This window comes from Oryctolagus cuniculus, chromosome 9 (assembly GCF_964237555.1).
Source record: "Oryctolagus cuniculus chromosome 9, mOryCun1.1, whole genome shotgun sequence".
Lineage (NCBI taxonomy): Eukaryota > Metazoa > Chordata > Mammalia > Lagomorpha > Leporidae > Oryctolagus > Oryctolagus cuniculus.
This window is the reverse complement of record NC_091440.1, coordinates 38,248,283-38,258,256: the sequence shown is the minus strand read 5'-3', so window position 1 is coordinate 38,258,256 and position 9,974 is coordinate 38,248,283.

Genomic DNA, 9,974 nt, shown 5'->3' with positions numbered 1-9,974 from the left:
ATTCCCAAACGATAGATTCTATTTAAAGCTGATCAGGTTTTCCACTAATGTCCTCCTTTGATTGCAGGATCTGGAGCAGTTTCTGTCTTCCCCGGCTGTGTGTATATGGATCCAGAGACCAAAGGTCTAGGCACGGCAGGTTTAGAGTCACACTGTTGACTTCTAAAAAAATGAATTTTGTGAATAAAAGTGTTTTTTTTTTTTTTTTTTTTTTTTTTTTTGACAGGCAGAGTGGATAGAGAGAGAGACAGAGAGAAAGGTCTTCCTTTGCCGTTGGTTCACCCTCCAATGGCTGCCGTGGCCGGCGCACCGCGCTGATCCGAAGGCAGGAGCCAGGTGCTTCTCCTGGTCTCCCAAGGGGTGCAGGGCCCAAGGACATGGGCCATCCTCCACTGCACTCCCTGGCCACAGCAGAGAGCTGGCCTGGAAGAGGGGCAACCGGGACAGAATCCGGCGCCCCGACCGGGACTAGAACCCGGTGTGCAGGCGCCGCTAGGCGGAGGATTAGCCTGTTGAGCCGCGGCGCCGGCCATAAAAGTGTTTTTAATGAGTAAATACACATATAACAGAATGGATAATTTAAAATATTTTTAATTAAAAGAATCTAAAAATTCTTTCTGTACTAATAATTTCCATGGCTAACTTTTCCACATATTGTTCAAAATAAGCCACAGGCCAAAATATAACTATTTATTTTTATTTTTATTTATTTATTTTTTGACAGGCAGAGTTAGACAGTGAGAGAGAGAGATGGGGAGAAAGGTCTTCCTTCCGTTGGTTCACCCCCCAAATGGCCGCTACAGCCGGCACGCTGTGCTGTTCCGAAGCCAGGAGCCAGGTGCTTCCTCCTGGTCTCCCATGCGGGTGCAGGGCCCAAGCACTTGGGCCATCCTCCACAGCCTTCCCGGGCCACAGCAGAGAGCTGGACTGGAAGAGGAGCAATGAGGACAGATTCCGGCGCCCCAACCGGGACTAGAACCTGGGGTGCTGGCGCTGCAGGCAGAGGATTAGCCTAGTGAGCCTCAGCGCCAGCCAATATAATTATTTCTTAAATTTTTATTTTGATGAAAATTAGAAAAATTAAGTTTACATAGATATGTCAAAAACTGTATTTAAATTAATTCCCACCAAAAAAACTCAAAGCAATACTTTCTTTCTAGCTCTACAATATTTCTGACCCATCTTTGCCTAGAGTCAAATTTTATACATATCAGTGGATTTGTAATATTTTGTGTTTGAACAACTAAGACTGAGATTTGGCCCTGTGTACAATGTATCAGAGTAAAAAAATCTTATTTTTTGTGATTTAAGATGCACTGAGTGTTCAAGTCAGAGGAAAACGGAACATTGACTTGAAGCAGTTACTCATTTATTTCTCCAGAGACTCTCCTAATGGCTTACACAGGAGGGAATTCTACTGCTAGTTCTATTTGACACAGCTGTAGAGATGACCTTAGTTTGTATGTACTAATTGCCTAAGGAAAACATCACATTTCAGAATTAAGAGAAAGTATATTACATTTGAGAAAAATTATGCAATAAATGCTTTCTTTCAAATGCAATGGAACCTTATCATTCTTCACATTTGATGATGGCCTAAGATACTATCAAATTTGCTTAGCAAGGTTCTTCCTGACTTTAATTTTCAAACACTACTCAATCCAGGAGACTGGGTTTGGTTGATGTATAGTTCTAACTCTCTACACTAAAAAGGTTTTGGTGCATTATTCCATTCTTATTTATGTACATACTTTGTTTACCGTAATAGGTTTGAAGAACGTTTTATTTAATTATGAGAGAAACATTGGCAGAAATAACCATATGTAGTGAAGAAGATATTCTCTAACTATTGTAGTGGAGGTTTGGCAGTTAGTGTTCAGTATTAAGAACCTTCCTCAAAATTTGTAAGATTTAAGTTAGCTAACTACTGGATTGGATTTCTTACAACTTTAAACTATTTACATAAAAATGAAATCTGGACTGTGATGAGAACAGAAGAGGAAAACTACTTCCCAGTGCAAAATTCCCTTGACACTCGTCTGATTGCTTAGCAATAAAATTTGAATCATCAAAGCTGATCAGTTGCATTTATCTTACTCTGGTAGATAAGTTCTGGGATTTTCCTTTATATTTTGTTTGTGCAGTGATTGATAAAGGCGGCAAAAGAAAGAAAAGTTAAGGGGGAATTATATTTAGTATTTATTATAAATAAAAATATAAGAAAAATCTTTACTGAAAAATTCAGTTTTTTTTAACTTTTATTTAATGAATATAAATTTCCAAAGTACAGCTTATGGATTACAGTGGCTTCCCCCCCATAACGTCCCTCTCACCCTCAACCCTTCCCTTTCCCACTCCCTCTCCCCTTCCATTCACATCAAGATTCATTTTTGATTCTCTTTATATACAGAAGATCAGTTTAGCATACATTAAGTAAAGATTTCAACAGTTTTCTCCCACACAGAAACATAAAGTGAAAAATACTGTTGGAGTACTAGTTATAGCATTAAATCTCAATGTACAGCACACTAAGGACAGAGATCCTACATGAGGATTAAGTGCACAGTGACTCCTGTTGTTGACTTAACAAATTGACACTCTTGTTTATGGCCTCAGTAATCACCCTAGGCTCTTGTCATGAGCTACCAAGCCTATGGAAGCCCCCTGAGTTCACCGACTCTGATGATATTTAGACAAGGCCATGGTCAAAGTGGAAGTTCTCTCCTCCCTTCAGAGAAAGGTGGTACCTCCTTCTTTGATGGCCCATTCTTTTCACTGGGATCTCACTCGTGGAGATCTTTCATTTAGGTTTTTTTTTTTTTTTTTCCCCAGAGTGTCTTGGCTTTCCATGCCTGAAATACTCTCATGGGCTTTTCAGCCGGATCCACATGCCTTAAGGGCTGATTCTGAGGCCAGAGTGCTGTTTAGGACATCTTCCATTCTATGGGTCTGCTGTGTATCTCACTTCCCATGTTGGATCATTCTCTCCCTTTTTGATTCTATCAGCTAGTATTTGCAGACACTAGTCTTGTTTATGTGATTCCTTTGGTTCTTAGTCCTATCATTACGATCAATTGTGAACAGAAATTGATCACTGGGACTAGTGAGATGGCATTGGTACATGCCACCTCGATGGGATTGAATTGGAATCCCCTGGTATGTTTCTAACTCTACCGTTTGAGGTAAGTCAGCTTGAGCATGTCCCGAATTGCACATCTCTTCCCTCTCTTATTCCCACTCTTATATTTAACAGTGATCACTTTTCAGTTAAGTTTTACCACTTAAGAAGAATTGTGTATTGATTACAGTATTCAACCAAAAGTATTAAGTAGAACAAACAAAAAAAAATACTAAGAGGGATTACATATTAAGTTGCTCATCAACAGTCAGGGTGAGGGCTGATCAAGTCACTGTTTCTCATAGTGTTCATTTCACTTTAACAGGTTTCCTTTTTGGTGCTCAGTTAGTTGTCACCTATCAGGGAGAACAAGTGATATTTGTCCCTTTGGGATTGGCTTATTTCACTCAGCATAATGTTTTCCAAATTCCTAACATGGATCATTTTCAGTTAAAATTTAAACACGTAAGAATAATTGTGTGTTAATTACAGAGTTCAACCAATGGTACTAGAACAAAATAATACTAAAATGGATTAAGTATTACATTGGACATCAACCATCAGGACAAGAGCTGATCAAGTCACTGTTTCTCATAGTGTCCATTTCACTTCAACAAGTTTCCTCTTTGGTGCTCATTTAGTTGTCGCCGATCAGGGAGAACATAGAACATATGATATTTGTCCCTTTGGGACTGGCTCAATTCACTCAGCATGATGTTTTCCAAATTCCTCCATCTTGTTGCAAATGACCGGGTTTCGTGGTTTTTGACTGCTGTATAGTATTCTATAGAGTACATGTCCCATAATTTCTTTATCCAGTCTACTGTTGATGGGCATTTGGGTTGGTTCCAGGTCTTAGCTATTGTGAATTGAGCTGCAATAAACATTAATGTGCAGACAGCTTGTTTGTTTGCCAATTTCATTTCCTTTGGGTAAATTCCAAGGAGTGGGATGGCTGGGTTGTATGGTAGGATTATATTCAGGTTTCTGAAGAATCTCCAGACTGACTTCCATAGTGGCTTAACCAATTTGCATTCCCACCAACAGTGGGTTAGTGTCCCTTTTCCCCACATCTTCGCCAGCATCTATTGTTGGTAGATTTGTGTATGTGAGCCATTCTAACTGGGGTGAAGTGAAACCTCATTGTGGTTTTGATTTGCATTTCCCTGATTGCTAGTGATCTTGAACATTTTTTCATGTGTCTGTTGGCCATTTGGATTTCCTCTTTTGAAAAATGTCTATTGAGGTCCTTGGCCCATTTCTTAAGTGGGTTGTTTGTTTTGATGTTGTGGAGTTTCTTGATTTCTTTGTAGATTCTGGTGATCAACCCTTTATCAGTTGCATAGTTTGCAAATATATTTTCCAATTCTGTTGGTTGCCTCTTCACTTTCCTGACTGTTTCTTTTGCAGTACAGAAACTTCTCAAATTGATGCAATCCCAAACGTTAATTTTGGCTTAGACTACTTGTGCTTCTGGGGTGTTTTCCAAGAAGTCATTGTCGGAACCTGTATCTTGCAGGGTTTTTCCAATGCTCTCTAATATTTTGATGGTGTCAGGTCATATATTTAAGTCTTTAATCCATGTTGAGTGGATTTTTGTGTAAGGTGAAAGGTAGGGGTCTTGCTTCATAATTCTGCACATGGAAATCCAGTTTTCCCAGCACCATTTATTGAATAGACTGTCCTTACTCCAGGGATTGGTTTTGGATCCTTGATCAAATATGAGTTGGTTGTAGATGTTTGGATTGATTTCTGGTGTTTCAATTCTGTTCCATTGGTCTATCCATCTGTTTCTGTACCAGTACCATACTGTTTTGATTACAACTGCCCTGTAGTATGTCCTGAAATCTGGTATTGTGATGCCTCCAGCTTTGTTCTTGTTGTACAAGATTGCTTTAGCTATTCGAGGTCTCCTGTGTCTCCACATAAATTTCAGCATCATTTTTTTTCCAGATCTGAGAAGGTCTTCGGTATCTTAATTGGTATTGCATTGAATCTGTAAATTGCTTTTGGGAGAATGGACATTTTGATGATGTTGATTCTTCCAATCCATGAGCATGGAAGATTTTTCCATTTCTTGCTATCCTCTTCTATTTCTTTCTTTAAGGTTTTGTAATTTTCATCGTAGAGATCCTTAACGTCCTTGGTTAAATTTATTCCAAGGTATTTGATTGTTTTTGTAGCTATTGTGAATGGGATTGATATAGCAGTTCTTCCGCAGCTGTGGCATTGCCTGTGTATACAAAGGCTGTTGATTTTTGTGCATTGATTTTATACCCTGCTACTTTGCCAAACTCTTCTATGAGTTCCAATAGTCTCTTAGTAGAGTTCTTTGGGTCCCCTAAGTAAAGAATCATATCATCTGCAAAGAGGGATAGTTTGAGTTCTTCCTTCCCTATTTGTATCCCTTTAATTTCTCTTTCTTCCTAATAGCTCTGGCTAGAACCTCCAGAACTATATTGAATAGCAGTGGTGAGAGTGGGCATCCCTGCCTGGTGCCAGATCTCAGTGGAATGCTTTAACTTTTCCCCATTCAATAGGATGTTGGCCATAGTTTTTTCATAGATTGCTTTGATTGTATTGAGGAATGTACCTTCCATATCCAGTTTGCTTAGAGTTTTCATCATGAAAGGGTGTTGTATTTTATCAAATGCTTTCTCGGCATCTATTGAGATAATCATATGGTTTTTCTTCTGCAGTCTGTTAATGTGGTGTATCACATTGATTGTTTTGTGCACATTAAACCATCCCTGCATACCAGGGATAAATCCCACTTCGTCTGGGTGGATGATCTTTCTGATGTGTTGTTGCATTCTATTGGCGAGAATTTTATTGAGGATTTTTGCATCTATGTTCATCAGGGATATTGGTCTGTAATTCTCTTTCAGTGCTGCATCTCTTTCCGGCTTAGGAATTAAGGTGATGCTGGCTTCATAGAAAGAATTTGGGAGGACTCCCTCTTTTTTGATTGTTCTGAATAGTTTGAGAAGAATTGGAGTCAGTTCTTCTTGAAATGTCTGGTAGAATTCAGCAGTGAATCCATCTGGTCCTGGGCTTTTCTTTGTTGGGAGGGCCTTTATTACTGTTTCAATTTCTGTCTCAGTTATGGGTCTGTTTAGGTTTTCAATGTCTTCCTGGTTCAATTTAGGTAGGTTGCATGTGTCCAGGAATCTATCCATTTCTGATAGGTTTCCCTGTTTGCTGGCATACAAGTCCTTGTAGTAATTTCTGATGATTCTTTTTATTTCTGTGGTGTCTGTTGTTACGTTTCCTTTTTCATCTCTGATTTTATTGATTTGGGTCTTTTCTCTTCTTTTTTTAGTTAGTTGGGCCAATGGGGTGTCAATTTTGTTTATTTTTTCAAAAAACCAGCTCCTCGTTTGGCTGATTTTTTGTAATGTTTTTCTTGATTCAATCCTGTTGATTTCTTCTCTGATTTTAATTATTTCTCTTCTCCTACTAGATTTGGGTTTGGTTTGCTGTAGGTTTTCTAGATCCTTGAGGTGAATTGAAAGCTCATCTATTTGGTGCCTTTCCAATTTCTTGATGTAGGCACCTATTGATATAAACTTTCCTCTTAACACCGCTTTTGCTGCATCCCATAAGTTTTGGTATGTTGTGCTGTTATCCTCATTTACTTCCAGAAAAATTTTGATTTCTCTTTTAATTTCTTCTATGACCCATTGTTCATTCGGGAGCATGTTGTTCAATCTCCATGTGTTTGCGTATGCTCTAGGGATTCCTGAGTTGCTAATTTCCAACTTCATTCCTTTATGGTCTGAGAAGCTGCATGATATGATTCTAATTCTTTTGAATTTGCTGAGACTTGCTTTATGGCCTAGTATGTGGTCAATCCTAGAGAAGGTTCCATGTACTGCTGAGAAGAATGTAAAATCTTTAGCTGTAGGATTGAAAGTTCTGTATATATCTGTTAGATCCATTTGGGCTATAGTGTCGTTTAAATCTACTGTATCCTTGTTGATCTTCTGACTGGATGATCTGTCTATTTCTGAGAGTGGAGTATTGAAGTCCCCCAGTACTATTGTATTGGGGTCTAAGTCTCCCTTTAAGTCCCTTAATAAATCTTTTAGATAAACTGGTGCCCTGTAGTTAGGTGCATATACATTGATAATTGTTATATCTTCCTGTTGAATTGATCCCTTAATCATTATATAGTGTCCCTCTTTGTCTCTCTTAACAGTTTTTGTGGTAAAGTTTATGTTGTTCGATATTAAGATGGCTACGCCCGCTCTTTTTTCATTTCTGTTGGCATGGTATATCTTTTTCCAGCCTTTCACTTTCAGTCTGTATGGATCTTTGTTGGAACGATGTGTTTCTTGTAAGCAGCAAATAGATGGGTTTTGTTCCTTAAGTCAATCAGCCAATTGGTGTCTTTTAACTGGACAGTTCAGGCCATTAATGTTCAATGTGACTAATGATAAGTGGTAACATTGCCCTGCCATTTGCCAAAGATAAGTTCTAATATATGCTTTGAATTCCCTGTGATCTTTTGCTGTGAGCTTTCCTTCCTTTACCTTCTTTCATATTGATGACCGTGTTTCTGTGTTTCTGTGTGTAACACATCTTTAAGCATCTTTTGCAGGGCTGGACGAGTGGCAACAAATTCTTTCAATTTCTGTTTGCTATGAAAAGTCTTTATTTCACCTTCATTCACAAATGATAGCTTTGCAGGATATAATATTCTGGGCTGGCAGTTGTTCTCTCTTAGTACCTGGGCTATATCTTGCCATTCCCTCCTAGCTTGTAGGGTTTCTGATGAGAAGTCAGCTGTGAGTCAGATTGGAGATCCTCTGAGAGTAATCTGACGTTTCTCTCTTGCACATTTTAGGATCTTTTCTTTATGTTTCACTGTGGAGAGTTTAATTACAACGTGTCGTGGTGAGGATCTCTTTTAGTCGTGTTTATTAGGGGTTCTATGAGCTTCCTGTACTAGGATTTCTCTGTCCTTCTCCAAACCTGGGAAATTTTCTGCTAATATCTCACTAAAAAGGCCTTCTAATCCTTTCTCCCTCTCCATGCCTTCAGGAACTCCTAGAACCCGAATGTTGGGTTTTTTAATAGTATCCTGAAGATTCCCGACAATATGTTTTAGATTTCTAATTTCCTCTTCTTTTCTTTGGTTTGACTGTATCCTTTCCTGTTCTCTGTCTTCTAAGTCCGATATTCTCTCTTCTGCTTCACCCATTCTGTTTGTAAGGCTCTCTATTGTGTTTTTCATTTGATCTATTGAATTCTTCACTTCAGTCACTATCCCAGTTTCCTGTTGTACTAGTTGTTTCGTTTCATTTTGATTCCTCCTTAATATTTCATTTTCACAAGAGAGATTTTCTATCTTGTCCATTAAGGATTTCTGTAGTTCAAGAATTTGTGTTTGAGAACTTCTTAATGTTCTTATCAATTTTTTGAGATCTGCTTCTTGCATTTCTTCTATGTCATCATCTTCATAATCTTGAATTGGGGTGTCTTTTTCATTTGAGGGCGTCATGGTGACTTCCTTGTTTTTATTACCTCGGTTTTTGCGTTTGTTATTTGGCATATTGGAGATATTTGGTTTCTTCACTGTGGTGCTTTTTCTTCTTATACTATGACTCTAGATTAAGTGGACTGTTTTTGATGGAGCCTTAGAGGCTTGAGATGGGTGTGGCCTGAGAGCTCTGTTTGGTGTGCCAAAGGTGACACTCCCAGGTTAGGTGTGGTAGATCTCTCTCTCTCTCTCTTTCTTTTTTTGATTCAAAGGGGAAGTAATTCCACACAGCTGAATGAAGTTGGAGGTAGTTAGCAGGCAAATGATATAGCCACAGGAGCCAGAGATCGGAAGCTCTTTCCCAAGGACCACACAGGGAATCTGTTCTGCCCTCAGAGTGGGCTCAAATTCTCCTTCAGTCTCCCACTGGGTTGCCAAAGTTACAGAAATGTAGCGTCTCTGGAGAGTACTCATGTGAATTCTGTGAGTTCTCTTCCCCCACCGTCTCTTTTTTCACAGTCTCAGTTCAGTAGCACCACAAATTTACTAGGTCCTAATCTCCTGTTAATTCGCCCTGCCCAGAGTCAGGTTTTTCTGCTAGGCTCAGGGCTGGTGCAGACCTGAGGTCGCTCTGCTTATGACGTATGTCCAAGATGGCGCCTGCTCTTTGTTTTGCTCGCCTTTGAGAGGTGAGCAGAGAGAGAGAAACCCGTGTCCGTACCAGTCACTTTTTTTTTTCTCTCTCTCTCTTCCAGGTAGCCTGGTGAAGTTCCCCCGCCCGGGGGGTCGTTCCCTCTAGTCTCCTCTTTCTGCTTGCCTGCCGGTGTCTCAGGCTATTGAGGTTCGGCTCACCTCACGTTCCAGCGCTGGTGTGTTGAGTCTGCCGCTGGTGTCCCGAACTGTGGGCTCCCGTGCTCTCCACGCAGGTCCACTATGAATCACTAGTTCTGGAAGAGTTTCTTCTGCTGTTTCTTCCCCTACTCTTCCTTGAACCTGCAGTATCTCCACTTTTGTTAAACTGTCTCTCCCCGGACTATCAGTGTGCTCCCTTCCTATTCCGCCATCTTGCCCAACCCCCTCAGCTGGTTTTAAATAGAGAAGAATATGCCCCAAATTGCATCAGTTAATTAGTTCACTCATTCCCTCAATAGTACACTGCTGTATTCTTTTTCCTGGACTATATATATTCCATTTATTCATTCTAGAAAACATTTCTTTAGTGCCTTGTATATATCAAGCAATATGCAGGTCAGTGTGGTCAAATTGAAGCAATCTAGCCCTGTCAGTAAGGAGCTTACAGGTATTTTAGAAACCTACAAACATAACATGCAGCTGGCAGTGAAACATTTCAAATTTATAGTTAAAGAAAAA